Source organism: Giraffa tippelskirchi, chromosome 9, assembly GCF_054371585.1.
Source record: "Giraffa tippelskirchi isolate mGirTip1 chromosome 9, T2T-mGirTip1v1.2.pri, whole genome shotgun sequence".
NCBI lineage: Eukaryota > Metazoa > Chordata > Mammalia > Artiodactyla > Giraffidae > Giraffa > Giraffa tippelskirchi.
Genome location: NC_137283.1, coordinates 132,522,782 through 132,540,138, shown reverse-complemented (window position 1 = coordinate 132,540,138; position 17,357 = coordinate 132,522,782). Strand labels below are relative to the sequence as shown.

Sequence of the window (17,357 nt, the reverse complement as noted above, 5' to 3'; positions counted from 1 at the left end):
GTGCACCACAGCTACTGAGCCTGTGCTCTGCAATGAGAGAAGCCGCCACAGTGAGAAGCCTGGGCACCACGATGAAGAGTAGCCCCCACTTGCCGCAATTAGAGAAAGCCTGTGCGCAGCAGTGGAGACCCAGAGTAACCAAAAATAAATAAATAATAAAGATTGAGAGCTTCCCAGATGGTGTTAGTGGTAAAGAACCCACCTGCCAATACAGGAGACATAAGAGAGGGAGCTCAATTCTTGGATCGGGAAGATCCCCTGGAGAAGGAAATGGCAACCCACTCCAGTATTCTTGTCTGGAGAATCCCATAATGGAGCCTGGCGGGCTACAGTCCATGGGGTCTCAGAGTCGGATACAACTGAGTGACTGAACAGCAACAGGAGGATGAAACAAAATAGGAGAGCTGTTAAATTAAGATACTTATTTTCTTATTTTAATGAGTCGGACACTACTGAAGCAACTTAGCACAAATAAAGATTATTCAGACACGGGTGAGAAGAATCATGGTTAATGAAGAGTATATATTAATGAAGGAAAGCTGATGTCTGGGTGAGAACTGGTTTTGAATTCATGGCTGCTTTTTGGTTGTGAAGCCTGAAGCCACTTAAAATGGTGTTACTGATACTTATGCCAGTCAATCACTTGGAGCTGATTACATGTAATAGTGTATCTGACGGAGAAGGCAGTGGCACCCCACACCAGTACTCTTGCCTGGCAAATCCTGTGGACGGAGGAGCCTGGTAAGCTGCAGTCCATGGGGTCACTAAGATTCAGACACGACTGAGTGACTTCACTTTCACTTTTCACTTTCATGCACTGGAGAAGGAAATGGCAACCCACTCCAGTGTTCTTGCCTGGAGAATCCCAGGGATGGCGAAGCCTGGTGGGCTGCCGTCTATGGGGTTGCACAGAGTTGGCCACGACTGAAGTGACTTAGCAGCAGCAGCAATGTATCTGAAGACCTAACACAGTACCTGGAAAATAATAGAGATATTAAATACTCACTCCCTTCTGGTTTAGAAGATAATCTGATATCACCCAAACTTGCTTTACTCATAATAGAGAATTCATTTGTTTCCATTTGTCCTGGGTTCCCAGGCTGCCTTTGCTGCAGAGAGAAGATTTTTGTCTTTTTAGCCAGCAGGTGGCAACCAAATTAAAGCTAAAAGTTCACCTCATTTTGACAACTGGTAAGAATATTGCCTCTCTGTATTAATGCCTGATGGAAGTGACTTGTGGATGGAAAACATTTGGCTCTGGAGTCACTCCTGGTGAAGGCATTTTTAACACGAGGCCCCAGACCTAGAAGAACCGTTTTCTTAAAGCTGCTTTTGATTTGAGTACCAGAGGATGATGGTCATCCATCTTCCCAGAGACTCGTCAGAGAAATCATTCAGATTTATGCAATATTGTGTTGAAAATAATGAATCTATTCACTTGATTTGGCATTTTAAGAAACAAGAGTATAAAGCAAAGTCATCAATTATAAAATAGAACAGCTGTAAAAATTCTATTTCATTTTATTTTTAATCTGGTTTTATGTGAATTTTGGAAGATTTGCCCACTGCGAATTTGTGTGATATATATTTTTTTAAACAAAGCACAACTTTTGACTAAAAATACATAAAAAGGTATAAGCAGGATAGAACCGTTGGCAAATCCTATCTTTGCACCTTAGTTTGTTTTGTTGTATTTTACCTATAAAGCGTGAGTAAAATTGTCATCACATATTATTGGAAGAATTAAGGTAGAGGATGTAGGAAAAACACTTAGTACCATTTATTATGCCGTGCACCCTACTATCAGGAATTCCTTGGCAGTTCACTGGTTAGGACTTAGGGGCCCTGGTTTGATTCCTGGTCAGGGAACTAAGATCCTGCAAGGCACATGGCCAAAAAAAAAAAATTATAATATGTAGATGATTTATATCATTATCATAGAATCACTAGAGGAGATCTGAGGGTCCCTGTGATCTAATTAACCTTTCCTTTGGTGTTGGTTGTGATTTAGTCACTCAGTTGTGTCAGATTCTTTGTGACCCCATGGACTGTAGTCCGCCAGGCTCCTCTGTCCATGGAATTTTTCAGGAAAGAATACTGAAGTGGGTTGTCATTTCCTTCTCTAAGGGATCTTCCAGACCCCGGGATTGAACCCAGGTCTCCTGCATTTCTTTATACGGTGAGGAAACTGAGCTATAGAAAAGGTACTGTTCACAAAAGCACCGTTAATTAAGCATCAACATCTGTTCTGGAAACCAGATCTCCCGAAGCCATGGTTCTTTTCTAACACCGATACTGGGGTGAGTCATTAGCTCACTCCACCCCGACGTGGATGCTGTAGAGCACGGCTGTCCATGTTAAGGGACAGCTATTCTTTTTCTCAGGACTGTGGGCAGGGTAGTGGGTGTAGCAGATGGTCTGAGAACTGTCTTTAAGAGGCAGGTCAAGATCAAAGCACTGTCACATGATACATGCCTCTGATATCCTTTGAGATAAAGTCTAAACAGTAAGATAACCCCCTACTACCAGCTTCCTTTTCCAAAGCAAGTTCCTGCTGTGTCTCCTTTCTCTCAACAGGAAGACCAGACCTACTGGCCATTGTCCTTGATCCATGTTCAGCATCCTGGGATTGTCAGGAATGGCTCAGTGTCACCACTGCCAGCTGTGTTCTAAGAGAAAGAATTCGCAACCCTCATGGCTAAAGCTGCTGATCTGTGGCTCCCCTTAATGGTCTTCAGTTTCCTAGGAAAGGCCTTTGAAGTGCTAGACAGAGGGGCAAACTTCCCCCGCCGTTATTTGGCTTGCTGCTTGCCACTCTTAGCCATCTAATATCTCGAGAGGTCAGGGATTTGGGGACACTGGGCCTTGAATCAGGTGGGAGCTGTTACCATCCTATCCATATAACCTGCCAATGTGGGAAGTCTGGTCCATCACACTGTCAGGGACGTTTACAACATGATGTGCCATAGACCACGTTGTGGCTAGAGGGAGCACAAGTTCCCATGTGCTGTGCAGCCCATCATTTTACAAATCAGAAAACCCAGCAGAACTTCATTGGGCCTGGCATCCCTCATGACTTCAATGGCTTTCTTTTGTGCCGGTCCTTATACCTAGCAAAGATAATACTTTGGTCATCTTAATTATACTTGGAAATGTTCAAAGCCCAACCAAAATTTAACTGATAGTGCTTTAAGGCTGGCCGCAAGGGGCTTAAGTACTTTGCCATGAGCTAGTATGTATTCTATGAAAAGTGAAAGTGTTACTCAGTCGCATCCAACTCTTTGCAACCCTATGGACTGTAGCCCACTAGGCTCCCCTGTCCATGGAATTTTCCAGGCAAGAATACTGAAGTAGGTACATGTATATGTATGGCTGAATCCCTTCGCTGTTCACCTGAAACTATCACAACGTTGTAAATTGACTATACCCCAGTACAAAAGAAAAAACAACAAAAAAAGAATACCGGAGTAGATTGCCATTTCTTCCTCCAGGGGATCTTCCCAACCCAGGGATCGAACCCACATTCTCTTATGTCTCCTGCATTGGCAGGCAGGTTCTTTACCACTAGCAACACCTGGATCTTTATGTATGCTATGCTAGACTTATTTCTTCCTTTTCAGACACTTTTCCCATTCAGGGCTCTCCCTCACTCAAGTCTTTGTTAAATTGTCCTGAGACTATTCACATCAAAAGTCACAACAAGACCACAGGGGAGCAAGTAAAAGAAAATCGGAAACCTGCAGGGATGTTACAGGTGTAAGTAGAAGAGAGATTTGAGTGGGTACCATGCAGCTGCCTTCTCAGAAATGCTCAACTTAACAATAGCAAGTGGACTGCTGCCCCTGGTCCTTATAGACCTGAGGAAAGGATTCTGACCATTGGAATGTTTTCAGGCCGGATTCATGAGGCACCAATGAATAAAGGATGTTTCTGGCTCTGGAATAATTTGAAGTAGCTAAGTTAATAACATCTCCAATGTCTAGGCTTTATAAAGCAAAGGTCTTCTAAAATTAGATACTTGTAATTTATAATTAGGCTTAATTATAGTTGTTGATTAGTGATGCCAGTGGTAGTTTAATGCTGTGCTGTGGGGAGAATTACAGACTTTGTGCTCTTCTCTTGGTGCATTTTTCTCATGCATATCCTGATGCTCCATAAAATAAAGGCAGGTTGAAAAATTGGTCAATTCTAGTGTGATAGTGATTCTGGTTTCTTTAGGAAAGGGGAGGTAAAAGAATAGAGTGAAAACGATATTTTTTCCTTCCTATTTCAGAATGCATAGCTGACATTGCTTCTCAGGTGATATAGGGCTGTATTAACAATGATTGATTCAGTGGAGTAGCTTATTCTTACCACAACGTTTATCTTATCAGCCAAGAAACTATTCTAGCAGGGATTCAAATCTGCCTTTTTTGATTATGCTATTCTTAGGGTGTTCACTGACCTACCTACCCTCACCTGTGGGGAAGGAATCTTGAGGCTTTCGCTTGTGTCCTTGGCCAGACCCAGTGGCTTTAACATGGATACTTCGGCATATTCAGTCAATAAATACTGAAGAGTGACTATGTCCAGACATTATATTCAGAGTATAGAGACCTTAAGGACTATATAATCCTACAGAGTCTTCGTGTGTGTATGTGTGTTGGGGGTTGGGGGTTGAGTTACCAGAAATAACTTCAATGTAATAAGTTGAGAGGTAGAATAGAGGACCAGGCCTGGGCTTTCCCGATGGCTCAGATGGTAAAGAATATGCCTGCAATGCGGTAGACCTGGGTTCAATCCCTGGGTTGGGAAGATCCCCTGGAGGAGGCCATGGCAACCCAATCCAGTATGCTTGCCTGGAGAATCCCCATGGACAGAGAAGCCTGGTGGGCTACAGTCCATGGGGTCGCAAAGAGTCGGATACAACTGAGCAACTAACACTTTCACGTTTCACTTTTTCATATACTATGGGAACATGTTGTTGGTGGAGTGATCACACATTGGCGTGTTGTTCATACTTCAGTAATTCAGCCTTTCTTTAGAATGAATGTCCAAGGGAGATCTAAGTGTATGCCTAGAATTTCACTGAGAGACATGAAGGCTCTCACTCTTTAAAATGCTAGGCAAAGTACATGTCTTAGAAGTATACTTTTAACTAAAATGTGTGGGAGGTAGAAAAAAACAGCCTCAAATCCCTCTTATCATGGCGCAGGATACAGAGAGAGAAGGAAAGTGAGCAAGTATGGCATATGCTTTGCTACACAGCTGACTCTGGCCAAGGGGGATTTACTTGTTGGCAACAAGTATTATCTTGGTGGAAGATGAAGTCACCTTTGGAACAATCCTTTATGAACCTAGAATTTGTTATAATGAGATTCCAGTGAGTTAACTTGAACACATACAAGGGCTGAGAAATATTAGTAGCTTACCTTTTCCCTTGAAAAAATAAGACATGCTCACTACAGAGGAAGTGTGTAGAGCATTTGTATGGTTAATTTATGGGAACATGGTATTTCTCTGTCAATTGAAAATAAAAGTGAAATTGTATATTTAATCATAAAACATAATAGTGTTCAGAGGACTAAAGCTCTGGTACTGTGCTCAGCTGCTAGTAATTTTTGCTCCAAGTTTCCATTAAGGACACAACAGAGCTCAAACTGAACACAAATCTGCTTGAGATTGGAACTTCTAACTGCACCATAGTATTCCTTTTGGCAAATGGCATAAGCAATATGCCTTAGTAAAAAGACGTATGATTGATTTAAAGTCAGGGGATGTGAGTTCAAATGTGAGCCCCGGTGGTCCTCTTTCTTGTAAATTGCTTACTCTTTCTAACTAATCTTTCAGTTCCCTCATTTGTCAGAGACAAAGAAATGAGGATTGATTGAGAAGAAGTAAAATAGCACAGAGTAGCATGTAATTGGCGTCTACTAAATTCACTTATTTTTAATGGGGGGAATCGAAGAATTTGGGCCCAATAGCTTTTAGTAAGTTCTTTATTTCATTCTTATATATCAATTTATTACCATCAGCTAATATAGTGCCTGGCACTAGTAAGTGCAAGGCACAAGTATTTGCCAAATGAATAAATTGATGAATGGCCAAGGAACGTATTCTCATAGAAAAAGAAACCAATGAACTCACAATAATTATGCCGTGAATGATATTTTCAGGCCAATCTAGTGACCTTCACATTAATTCAGGAAATGGATAGTTAAGAATTCCACGACTATCAAAAGGTATTTAGTTAGATTAAAAGGAAAACAAACCTTTCCATTTGCAGCAGCATGGATGGACCTGTAAAGTATTATGCTTAGTGAAATAAGTCAGACAGAAAAAGACAAATACTGTGTGTTATCATTTATATGTGAAATCTAAAAAAAACTAAATACAGTGAAACAGAAATAGGCTACGGATGCAGAGAATGAAATAGTGGGGCCAGAGGATAGTGGGGGTAGAGGGAAGAGTAAAATAGGTGAAGGGGATTAAGAGGAAAAAACTGCTAGTTATAAAATAAGTGAATCACAAGACTAATGTAGAGCATAGGAAATATAGCCAATATTTTATCATAACTTTGTGTAATTTATCAAAATGTTGGATCACTATGTTGTATACCTGAAACTAATATAATGTTGTAAGTCAGCTATACTTCAGTTAAAAAAAGGTAGCTAGGAATTTTCTTGTATTAATTAATTTAAAGCTTGCTATATCAATAGAACGGGTAATTTGCTTTGATGTTAAAAAGGAATGGCTGTATTTCTACCTGAAATCTGTCATTGTTCACTGGTTGGTGCAAAGAACAGAAATCTGAAAGGAAGTAAGCCGTGTCCAGGAGTTCACAGGTGGTCCAGTGGTTAGGACTCAGTGCTTTTACTTTGGTGGCCCAGGTGCAATCATTGGTCTGGGAACTAAGATTTGCAAGCTGCATGATGTGGCCAAAAAAAAAAAAAAATGAGTAAGTCTATGTCTTTGCCAAGTTACCCAGGGCACATCAGATGGTTTCTAGGACTTCCCTGGGTGGGAAGTGTATACTCATATGTACTCCTAGAGAACATGGAATCTCATTCCAACAGGACTGGTTCATGACAATGCTGGGGTGTGTGGGTCAACCAAGAGATGATTCCAGGAGCCCAAAAACCAGGCCGGGAATGTGACGGGTCACCTGACACCAGGAGGTGACATGCAAAATCTGGACAACTCTAGGCCAGGCGGGGACAGGTTCCAGTTAAACTGTGCCCTCTTGTAAGGACTTTTGTGCTACTCTGAAAGGCCACAGCCTTCTTTTTAAAGATGAAGAAGGATAAACAGATAACCAAATGAAGAAATCTGGAATAGATATTTTCATCTTAAAGATGGGAGCTTTGCATTTGAAGCCAGTCATTTCTAAGAGAGACAGAGAGGTAATTAGGGGAAGAACTGACTAGTAGTGCTTTTTGTGCCCTCTTTGCAGTCTTCCGTCATGCCCAGAGCACTTACTTGATTGATATTGTTGTTGTTAACATTGTTGTTTTCTAGTAACATGTTTGGCAACTTGATTCTTGTTTTTTTGATAACATGGTCTTGAGGGTTGCTGCTGCTGCTAAGTCACTTCAGTCGTGTCCGACTCTGTACGACCCCATAGACGGCAGCCCACCAGGCTCCACCATCCCTGGGATTCACCAGGCAAGAACACTGGAGTGGGTTGCCATTTCCTTCTCCAATGCACAAAAGGGAAAACTGAAAGTGAAGTTGCTCAGTTGTGTCCGACTCTTAGCGACCCCATGGACTGCAGTCTACCAGGCTCCTCCGTCCATGGGATTTTCCAGGCAAGAGTACTGGAATGGGGTGTCATTGCCTTCTCCACTTGAGGGATGAGGCAGTGCTAAGTACACAGTAGTTAAATGAATGTGTAATTTATTGACTGAATAAATGTATCAGTATCATGTATTGAGGGCTACCCTGGTGGCTCAGTGGTAAAGAATCCACCTGCCACTGCAGGAGACGAGGGTTCAATCCCAGGATCAGGAAGATCCCCTGGAGAAGGAAATGGCAGCCCACCTCAGTATTCTTGCCTGGGAAATCCCATGGACAGAGGAGCCTGAAGGGCTATATAGTCCATGGGGTCACAGATGGAATCGGACATGACTTAGTGATTAAACAGCAATCATGTATTGAAGTTTTGAAATACTTGGCACATCTTCAGTTCAGTTCAGTCGCTCAGTCATGTCTGACTCTTTGCGACCCCATGAGCTGCAGCACACCAGGCCTCTTACAAGAATCAAATTTCTACTGATGAAAGAAATCAAAGAGGACACAAACAGATGGAGAAATATACCGTGTTCATGGATTGGAAGAATTAATATAGTGAAAATGAGTATACTACCCAAAGCAATCTACAGATTCAATGCAATCCCTATCAAGCTACCAATGGTATTTTTCACAGAACTAGAACAAATCATTTCACAATTTGGATGGAAATATAAGAAACCTCGAATAGCCAAAGCAATCTTGAGAAAGAAGAATGGAACTGGAGGAATCAACCTGCCTGACTTCAGGCTCTACTACAAAGCCACAGTCATCAAGACAGTATGGTACTGGCACAAAGATAGACATATAGATCAATAGAACAAAATAGAAAGCCCAGAGATAAACCCACGCACCTATGGACACCTTTTCTTCGACAAAGGAGGCAAGAATATACAATGGAGAAAAGACAATCTCTTTAACAAGTGGTGCTGGGAAAACTGGTCAACCACTTGTAAAAGAATGAAACTAGAACACTTCCTAACACCATACACAAAAATAAACTCAAAATGGATTAAAGATCTAAACGTAAGACCAGAAACTATAAAACTCCTAGAGGAAAACATAGGCAAAACACTCTCCGACATAAATCACAGCAGGATCCTCCATGACCCACCTCCCAGAATATTGGAAATAAAAGCAAAAATAAACAAATGGGATCTAATTAAAATTAAAAGCTTTTGCACAACAAAGGAAACTATAAGCAAGGTGAAAAGACAGCCTTCAGAATGGGAGCAATAATAGCAAACGAAGCAACAGACAAACAATTAATCTCAAAAATATACAAGCAACTCCTGCAGCTGAATTCCAGAAAAATAAACGACCCAATCAAAAAATGGGCCAAAGAACTAAACAGAAATTTCTCCAAAGAAGACATACAGATGGCTAACAAACACATGAAAAGATGCTCAACATCACTCATTATTAGAGAAATGCAAATCAAAACCACAATGAGGTACCATTTCACACCAGTCAGAATGGCTGCTATCCAAAAGTCTACAAGCAATAAATGCTAGAGAGGGTGTGGAGAAAAGGGAACCCTCTTACACTGTTGGTGGGAATGCAAACTCGTACAGCCACTATGGAGAACAGTGTGGAGATTCCTTAAAAGACTGGGAATAGAACTGCCATATGACCCAGCAATCCCATTGCTGGGCATACACACCGAGGAAACCAGAATTGAAAGAGACGCATGTACCCCAATGTTCATCGCAGCACTGTTTACAATAGCCAGGACATGGAAGCAACCTAGATGTCCATCAGCAGACGAATGGATAAGGAAGCTGTGGTACATATACACAATGGAATATTACTCAGCCATTAAAAAAATACATTTGGATAGGTTCTATTGAGATGGATGAAACTGGTGCCCATTATACAGAGTGACGTAAGCCACAAAGAAAAACACCAATACAGTATACTAATGCATATATATGGAATTTGAAAGATGGTAACGATAACCCTATATGCGAGACAGAATAAGAGACACAGATGCATAGAACAGTCTTATGGACTCTGAGGGAGAAGGTGAGGGTGGGACGTTCTGGGAGAATAGCATTGAAACATGTATATTATATGTGAAACAGAACACCATTCCATGTTCGATGCATGAGACAAATGCTCAGGACTGGGGCAATGGGATGACCCAGAGGGATGGGATGGGGAGGGAGGTGGGAGGGGGGTCCAGGAGGGGAAACACATGTAAACCCATGGCTGATTCATGTCAATGTATGGCAAAAACTACTACAATATTGTAAAGTAATTAGCCCCCAACTAAAATAAATAAATTTATTTAATAAAAAAAAATCAAATTTCTGACTTTTTGGTGAAATTAAAAAATTGGTTCTACTTGGTCATTCTATTTCTGTATTTTCTCTAAGATGCGTATTTGTTTCATTCACATTTGAATATCACTGAAACTCTGATGCAGCTTAGAGTTGGTGCTTTTCATAATATCAGCAGTATTTTTCTTTACTATTGGTTTGCAAATAATGAATGGCAAGTCTAAAAAGAGATATGTTTCTTAGGTTCAGTAAGCTATAAAAATAATATACAAGCTCACCTTGATAATGCATGTGCTGCCATGTGTATAGGATAGAATAATGGAATAATGGAAAGAGCATGGATTTTATATCAAAGGAATTTTATTGTGAATCCTGGTTCTGCCTTTTTTTGAAAATCTGAGCAAAGAGCTTGCCCTGTCGTTAGTCTTTGAGCCACAGTGCTCTCACCTATGCGATGGGAATAAAGCATTCATATTAGGGATCTGTGCTAAATAGATAATTTAATGAGCAAAATAAAAATTTATTTTGCTCATTTTTAAATTTATTAATAATAAATTAATAATTTAGTGAGCAAATTCAGCGAATTCCTCCTTTTTTCTCTCAGCCTCCTTCACCAGCTTACGTGTGCTTTAGACCAGCCCTGTCAGGTAAGAACATGTAACTTCCATTTTACTGGTTCAGAGAGACAGGCTTAGCAGCACAGGTGAGTTAAGAGAGAGACCTCCCTGGAGTTTTTGATTTTCCATCCCCCGGTGCTCCATTCAACTTCTCACAGGTAACTGTCGACTTTGGTGAGAGCTTAGCTAGTTTTTTGTTGATAAATTTCCTTAGGCAGCCTGTGTAACAGTTTTACACAATACCTTAATAACAATATCACACACTATATCCTTTCTGGAAAGGATTTTAGCTCTTGCCCTCATCCTGTAAACAAGGATGGGCCTTTATTTAAAGAGGAGGAAAAGGAAGAGGGAGAAGGATATTGTATCACCTGGCCTAGCAATTTTTGAGCCAGATGTTTTCCTCATCTCATTGTTCACCAGAAAATTAGTTCAAGATGGTATAAACCACATGTTCAAAAACACTGTGATTCATAAATCAATTCACACTATTCTTTTATTTGGATAGAGCAAACCTATGAGGTTAGACTAAAATTAAAGATCAGCACTAGGACCTTGGGGCTTAGTGCAAAACCCAAAACAAGTTACCAGGATTCTACTGTGATAGACCAATAGACTAATAGCCAGTGGATATTAGACCTTCAGGCCTTAAAGATCCAGGGTGGAATCACTGGTAGATGCTGTGGAAATTGCTTTTATGTTTTCTCAGTTCGGCCTGAAAATTTTCAATTATAAGGTTTTTTTTTTAAATTTAGTCTCAGCATTTTTTTTCTATTTGGTAATCACATTTTTTAAATTAAGCTGCAAATGAATCAAATAACAAGGAAATTGACTTGGTTTAATAATAAAACTTTACCAAAATTAAATGAAAATGATGTGCTTTTCATTTGAAATGGCAATCAGGTTTCTGAGTGAGCCTAACCCGCTTCAGCAAGGGCTAGCTCTATGATTAGGGACACAGCACTGATGCATGTTAAAGCTTTAGTGCCCCTGTAGATGGCAGATTAAGAGAAAAAATATTTGAAAGGGCCTAGCAAGTACCTGAAACTTGGTAGTTGTCAGAAAATTCACCTTTCCCATCTTTCTTCTTTTTCTTTTTAAGTTAGGCTGCAATGCAAGCAAGACTCTTTTTTAAAAAAATTCATTTTATTTTTATGCTGCACTGCAGGGCATGTGGGATCTTAGTTCCCTGACTAGGGATCAAACCTGAGTCTTCTGTTTCGGAAGCTGGGAGTCTTAACCCCTGGACAGCCCGGGAAGTCCTATTCTCTTCCTTTTTAATCCCTCACTCTTGATTGAAAAGTTTCATTGTCTGGGGACCTCTCTGGTGGCCTAGTGGATAAGAATCTGCCTGCCAATGCAGGGAACACTGGTTTGATCCCTGTTCCAGGAAGATTCCGCATGCTGTGGGGCAAAGCCTGTGCACCACAACTACTGAAGTCTGCTCACCCAGAGCCCATACTCTGCCACGAGAGAAGCCACCACAACGAGAAAGCCTGCATGCAGCAACAAAGACCTGGTGCAGCCTAAAATTAAACAAATAAAAATAAAAAACTCTCATTGTCTGAAATAGTTTTGAAGTTTAATGGATCTAAGTGGACTTCCAGTGTAGAAATGAAGCATCTTTAAGAAATGGGTAAATGCTCCTCCTCACCAATGAGGCAGGCACAAGGATAAACCCTTTGGGTGACCAGTTCTCTTGTGGGAGAGCTGGATTGAGACCCAAAGCTTTTCCTCACCTACTAGCTGTCACCAGGTGTTTCATAACCGTGTGTTGCCTGAGGCCTTCCTGCTGTGGGGAAATGTCAGCTGTCCTCTAAAACAACTTTGTTTTTAACCGTTTGTGTCTAAAATCTGATCTCCATTCATCTAGGTTAGAACCCCTTTCTCTTCTCTTCCCATTTCCACATATCTACCGGTTCCTAAAAGAGTCAACTGCTGCAGTCTGTGCATTGCCACTGCTGTAGGTGGCATGGATTGAGAACCAACAAGAAGAACAGACAGGTCTGCCCCTGTTGTAATACTACTGCACTCTCCTAACTGATAAGCTCTACTGTAATGACCCACTGGATCTCTTTCCATCTTTTTCCTCTCATCCATGCTATTTACAGCTATCATAATGGCCTTCCTTCTAGCACAGGTGATTATGTCATTCTTTCAATAACCTTTGATTATTCCCCATTGCCTATGGAATGTGGACTATTTGCAAGGTACTGGAAGTCCCTAAATATCTGGTAGGCATTTATATACTTTTATGTTTAGTCTTCCTCTCCTGTCTCCCTTTTCCCGTTTGCATTCTTTAAAGTGATTTGGCTGTGAACACGCCTTGACTTTGTATAAGCAGTCATCCAGAACCTTTGCCTCTTTTGTTCTCTTTCCTTGTAAAAAGCCATGCTTTGCCCACCCTACTTGGAGCCCTAATGGGCTGTTATGACTTGATGTATGTTAATAGCATTTTCTTTGATTGTAAAATAATCAATGTTTAAGGCAGAAAGCTTGGGGAAAAAGTACACGTGCACAGTAATGGTGCCTTCTTCCTCACAACCTGAATAGATCTTGGAATTATTTACCTCCTGTGAGTTGTTCTCTTAGCATTTGGGTATGCTTTTGTTTATTTTTTTATTTACTGTACAATGCTTGATATTGTAAATACATACACATTTGTCCGCCCTACCTAAAAGTGAACTGGAACTGGGTTGTGTCTGACTCCCTTAGCTTATCTATCTGAAGGGGGCCAGTGGCTATGCAATATAACCCTGCATGTGACTTCAGTGGTGAAACCATGGGCTGTTGGAGAACTATATTTCTTTTAGAGGCAGTCCTGCTAGTCTTTCTCAGCGTGCTCCAGCAGGCTATTGCTGGTGTCTAGTAACTGTTTTTGGAACATTTGAGGAGTCTCTGTTGGGCTTGTTTTGTGCCTCTAGTTCACATGGAGGTGGTAGAACATCTGCTCTGGACTGACACCTTTGAAAAAGTCTTTTGACGTGTTTGATGACGCCTCTGCTGGTTTCTTTTGATTGCCTTCTAATATATGAATGCTTATAATAGACTGTGTGGCCCTAGAGGACTCTAACAACTTCACTTTGTTTTCTCTAAGTGATACATTTACATGTTCATCACAGCTTTATTTTGATGACCGTTGCAAGTATTACTTTTGAGAGGGGCAGACTGGCAGGAAGGAGAATTCTGATACATGTCTCAGTTTTGTTATAAAAAATAAAAAATGTTATAAAAAATTGTGGCTCTGCTGCCTTGATTTGAATACTTGATAACTACAGTGGTATAAATTTCCCAGAACATCACAGAGTGTGATTTAAATTCAAGACTTTGAAGGTTATATTCACTTTCTGGAAAAAATTTTTTAAAAATTACTTAAGAGGAAGAGGCAATGTGATATAAAGTGTGTTTGGAAACCGAAAGAACAATCTACCTTTGTCATACTCTCTTCCTGCTTTTCTTCTGTCATTCCTGCTTTTCTTTTGTCATGCCACTTTGTGATAAAAGCTGTTCTTTATGAATATATCTACTTTACAGTGTTTGTGGATATTGGATGTATATGTAAAATGAATTGTGACATGCTTGGAAGAATGATGACTAGAAGAAATTTTATTATATTTATTGTTACTTATTAATCTTTACCTGCAGGAATGTGACATATTTAATATTAAACACATAATTTCATTATTGGGAAAGAAAAAATATGTATCTTACAGACTTTTACAGAAAAATGCAAAACTGAAATATAGTTAGCAGGAAGATAGGTTGATAATGGAAAATAATGTATTTTTTTCCTTTATGTAGTATAATTCAAATTCTTTCACCCTTTGAATTGTAGAGATTTGGATTTCAGGGAGGGTGTGGAGGGGGAATAGAAATTTTAAAGACATTGTTTAGGAGTGATTCACAAGAACCAGATGTCCATTCTTATAATCGACCTTTTGATTGATCCAGGAACTGCGTGTTGAGGCAATCAATCCTTGAACCTGAGCAGCTTACACTGTAAGGAAGTACATATTCTGGAGGCAGGATATGGTGTTTTCCTCAACTGTTAAGAGTCCTGAGTCTGTAACCATCTGCCTGCCAGCTTTTGTCTAACCTTTTATTCCTTAGTAGCTGCTTCTGTAACGGAAGTAGTTTGGAGTAGATATAGTTAACCTCTGGCTAACCTCAAAACAGACTCATTTTGAGTCTGCTTTAAAATTTCGGAAAGCCAAAATCCTCATGATTATAGCTATGTTCTTTGAGCCTTTGTAACAAGCCAGCTAGCCAAATTATTAAATAGAATGAAGACAAATAGCTTTTTAAGATCTTTTCAGAGCAATATTTCAGGAGCACAGACAATTTTAGGGCTAGGATATTATGTGAGGAAAACTTTCTCAATTAACATTTGGGTGGAAATCCTTGTTAGTCATGTGTAGAGCAATGGTTCTTCATCCTTTTTGGAAGCTTATTGAGAATCCTAAAAGCATATGGGTGCTGGTTCAAAACAAAATTATTATAAACAATTATGCTGAAATTTTTTAAAATAATTTCTTATTTCATTGGAGATATATTCTTTCACAGTGAAATAAATTTCCAATGAAATAAGTAAATTATAGCCAATGAAGAAAATTCATAATATCCAATGAAGTCTGTATATTATACCATAATTTTGCAAAGACAGAATATTTCAATGATTATAGATTATATTAAATGTCAAACAAATCAAGTTAGTTTTTTTTTTTAAATAAAAGTATTGTCACCGTAAAAATCTTATTTAAGGTAGCTTTAAAAATGTTAAAATCTGTTTCTTAAAATTGAGAGAATATGGTATAAACTTTTTTTAAACCAAGAACTATGGCTCACTTATTTGAAAAAAAAAAATTATTTCTTAAAAGCAAAAACAAAATCCTAACTGGTCAATCAAGAAACAAAGCAAATTCTTTCCCAAATAAATTTTAATACAAAGACTGCTTTTCTACCAAGTAATGAACATATATTTTTTATATATAATTCCTTTGATTTTATTTTGATAACAATTCCTGAAAACACTATTTCTCAAAGCCGTGTAGTAGAAGGGTGCTGCTGCTGCTGCTAAGTCGCTTCAGTCGTGTCCGACTCTGTGCGACCCCGCAGGCAGCAGCCCACCAGGCTCCGCTGTCCTTGGGATTCTCCAGGCAAGAGTACTGGAGCGGGTTGCCATTTCCTTCTCCAGTGCATGAAACGGAAAAGTGAAAGTGAAGTTGCTCAGTCGTGTCCGACCGATAGCGTCCCCATGGACTGCAGCCCCCCAGGCTCCTCCGTCCATGGGATTTTCCAGGCAAGAGTACTGGAGTGGGGTGCCATTGCCTTCTCCGAGTAGAAGTGTAGAAAATCTAAATTCATATGACTTGCTCTGCTAGACACAGGCTATGGCAAGACAGGCCCATCAAGAATCCTAGGAGACCCTGAGTTGAAGTCCTGTTAGAAAGTCAAGAACTATTACTCTCTCATTCATCTGAGTAGAAGCAAACTTGAAAAAGAGTTCTCCTGAGATGTTTGCTTGCCGAGAAATTGAGAGGTAGTTGTCTTTCTCTATATTAGCATTCAATTATGGCATTCAGAAATGTATCTAGTATTTCAGTTTCTGACCTCTGTGAACATGATGGCTGCTGGGCCAAAGCAACTCTGCTTGTTCTACAACTTGAAAATGAAAAGATTTACTCATTCAGCTGACCAGAAATAATTACTTTTAAATGAGCCAAACTCCCTGATTAAATTCCTCTGTGAGATTATCTTGAAGATTTCCCTTTTCTCTTTAAAAATAGAAAACAAAAACAAAACAAAACAAAATCTTCTCCATGAAATAGTCGAAACATAGCTAGACATTCTTTAGAAAACTAGTGAAGTCCTGTGTATCAAAGGAAAGCTAATATTTTTCTATTATTTATTGACACTCCCCTTTGGAAAAGTTAGTGGTCAGAGTCCATGGTCTGATGATGTTGACAATTTGCATGGTTCTAGAATAATTCTTGCTGCCAGTGTGTGCATGTGTAGAGAGCCCTGATCCATGATTACATACGAGTCTAATTTCTTCATACCAGAAAGCAAAACCAGAGCTATTGCCCTACATTCTAGGTGCTCCTTCTATAAGCTGATTAATAAGACTTATTTTCCACCAGTAAAATTATTTTATACCATTTTGGAGACATTTCTTTCTTTCTTTTTTTTTTTTTTTTTTTGAACTTTTTATTTTGTACTGCGGTATAGCCAGTTAACAATGTTGTTACAGTTTCAGGTGAACATTGAAGGGACTCAGTCATACATATACATATCCACTATCCCCAAACCCTCCTCCCATCCAGGCTGCCACATAACATGGAGCAGAGTTCCATGTGGTATGCAATATGTCCTTGTTGGTTATCCATTTTCAATATAGCAGTGTGTACATGACCATCCCAAATTCCCTAACTATCCCTTCCCCACTTAGTTCAGTTTCTAAGTCTATGAGTCTCTTTCTATTTTGTAAGTTCATTTCTGTCATTTCTTTTTAGATTCCACATAAAAGGGATGCCATACAATATTTCTCCTTGTCTGTCTGATTTACTTCACTCAGTGTGACAATCTATAGATCTTTCCACATTACTACAGATGGCCTGATTTCAGTCTTTTGAATAGCTGCGTAATATTCCATTGTATAAATGTACCGCATCTTCTTTATCCATTCGTCTGT

The 17,357-nt window shown here is 39.7% G+C and overlaps 1 protein-coding gene across 14 annotated transcripts in view; it reads left to right on the top strand.

Moving 5' to 3' along the window:
• Positions 1 to 17,357, top strand: part of ARHGAP18 (Rho GTPase activating protein 18) — a 204,371-nt gene that overhangs the window by 40,187 nt on the left and 146,827 nt on the right. For 6 of the 14 annotated variants that reach the window (XM_081529111.1, XM_081529121.1, XM_081529113.1 and 3 more), the window contains one exon: positions 10,654 to 10,696. The exons of the other annotated variants lie outside the window; for them this stretch is intronic. The gene's annotated coding sequence lies outside the window, so the exon portion shown is untranslated. The remainder of the gene's footprint in view (positions 1 to 10,653; positions 10,697 to 17,357) is intronic. 14 annotated transcript variants of the gene reach the window in all.